This window comes from Emys orbicularis, chromosome 7 (assembly GCF_028017835.1).
Source record: "Emys orbicularis isolate rEmyOrb1 chromosome 7, rEmyOrb1.hap1, whole genome shotgun sequence".
Taxonomy (NCBI): domain Eukaryota; kingdom Metazoa; phylum Chordata; order Testudines; family Emydidae; genus Emys; species Emys orbicularis.
In genome coordinates this window covers 70,798,954-70,801,366 of record NC_088689.1, presented here as the reverse complement: position 1 = coordinate 70,801,366, position 2,413 = coordinate 70,798,954, and positions in this window count along the sequence as shown.

Here is a 2,413-nt window from a genome sequence, read left to right as displayed (position 1 = left end):
TTGTCTAACCTGTTCTTAAAAACTTCCAATGATGGGGATTCCACAACCTCCCTAGGTCACCTGTTCCACTGCTTGACTATCCTCAGAGCTAGAATGTTTCCTTCTAACCCCCAGGATTTAGAAGTTGTTTTATGCCCCAAGGCATGAGGGCTTATATCACACCCAAACCTCTTGTTGCTAGTTTAAACTCTACTATTATTATATCTATTTCATAGCAAGAGACTGAAATGAAACGCAAGCCGGTTTTGTCAAACATCTCTTACTTTAATATCCCTGTAAAACAGGAAACATTTATATGTTCAAACAGCTGCAAAGATGATGCACACGTAAAAAGTGGAGCAACACAGGTTACCACCAGGATTGTCTTTACAAGTCCAATAGGTTTGTTCACAGCCATGTTTGTACAAAGTCCAAAACGTTTCCATTGCGAAACTGGTTTAAATCAGTTTAGTACAAAAAGTGAATTGTGCATTAGGTTGTGCAATTTTATCTTACATAGCAATACATGTACAGTGCAGTAAATAAAACCAAAGTGAAAGGCCAAAACCCAATAGAGGTAACAGATTTATGAACATTTGGCTAACGATGCTTGACAAATCTATGCAAATAACGGCTACTCTAGATGCAGCATGCAGAGAGTAAAACAAATTCATAATGCATGGAGAATAATGCTTTCTAGAAGGCTTAAACTCAGTTAATTCAAGATAGAACACCAGGTTCTGTTCTCGTTTACAGCAGTGTAAATCTGGAGTTGCTCCAATAACTTAATAGGAGTTCTGGATTTCTATCACTGTGATTGAATCAGCATCTGGCTTACGCTGTAAATTCTACTCCCAGTTACTCTTGGGTTAGCCCACTGTAGCTGGGGGCAGAAAGGAGAAATTGACCTGGAATCTTAGAATAACTTTATAAGGATGCATTTTTCTGAAAGTCAGGCTTTTAAATTGTATTTAATGCCATATTCCTCTTCCGCCATAAATCTATCACTCTGATCCATAATAAAATGAAACAAGAGTATTTATTATCTTGTAGCTTGCAGAGTGGCTTTGTATGCAAATATCTCTTAATATTACTACTGTCTTGAAGTCAAGGAAGTAGTTTTTATACACACATTGCTGTTAATATATTTCACCACTGTGTTGCCTATTTTTAACAGAAGGTAATCTTCTGTTGCATTGGTAATAATTCTACTTCCATAAATATAACCCTCTAGGCAAACGAGTTACAATAATATCATAGCAGTAGTTTGCAATTTACAAACATGAACAAATGAACCCCCACAATGCCCCAGGCTGTGAGGTAGGTAAGATATCCCAGAGAGTTTTCCAGTTTAATGCAGATTTCAGTCTCATGGGATGAATTGGAGGGGAGGGGAGGAGAGGGGAAAGCAGGAGAGATTTGCTCAAACTGGAACTCTCAGAAAGTGAACCAGCTTTCACAAAAAAATGTATAGTACAACAGAGCTATTTAATGTTGCTTAAGGACCAGATTCAAGCCCCCTGCCCCCAAAATCAATGGAGCTTTCCATCAACTTGAACTGGAGTTGGATCAGGCCCTAAATAAGGGACTATTAGGTAGTAAATCAACGGGAAGGGAAGAATTGCATGTTTAGTGTGACAGTTATATATACACACACTCACAGAGCTGGTTTAGTAATACTTTCCTTTTGACATGGGTACAGAATGAAAGGAGCTAATGATATCTACATAGCTGATATTGCTAGGGGAAAACAGCCATCCATTCCAATTGTTGGAGCTCTGCCTGCTCTGAAAGTAGCTCACTAGAGCTTTGGGGTCATGTCCCGCCATCAACTTATTTATGAAAACTTCCACCAATGGCAGTGGGCCCTAAAGATAGAATGATGGCAGAAAATGGCTCTAAGTTGTTCAAACAACCAGAAGCAAATGAATTGGCACCCCCACTTGAGAGCATCACTGGGAACAGAGAATATTGATTCAAAATACAGGAGCAAAAGTCTAGAGTGACATAGGAGAGACAACTGACTTTCAACTTGAAACAGTCATGGTCTCAGAGCTTCCTAGCTGCCCTTCCAATATTGAAGCTAACTGAATACAGCTGCAGTCTTTGATAGGGTACGTTACTTCCTAGCCACCAGCCAAAGTCATTCTCCTGGCCACCAATATGCTGTTACGCGGAACATCCAAATTACTCTCTGTGGCAACTTACCAGTGATGCTGATCAATTCTCAAGCCAGTGAGCCAGCGTATAAATAATTTACCAACCTAATTTATGCTGGTTTAGAAATGCTTTCGAAATCAACATTTCCTAACACAGCATGACAAGTGAGATAGTGCACGCAGTACAGCGCCTGTCCATGCTGGTCTGACAGCCCATTAGAATAAGTCTCAAGTAAGAGGGGGGTCTCCAAGACGAGCGGCAATAGCAGAGGTTC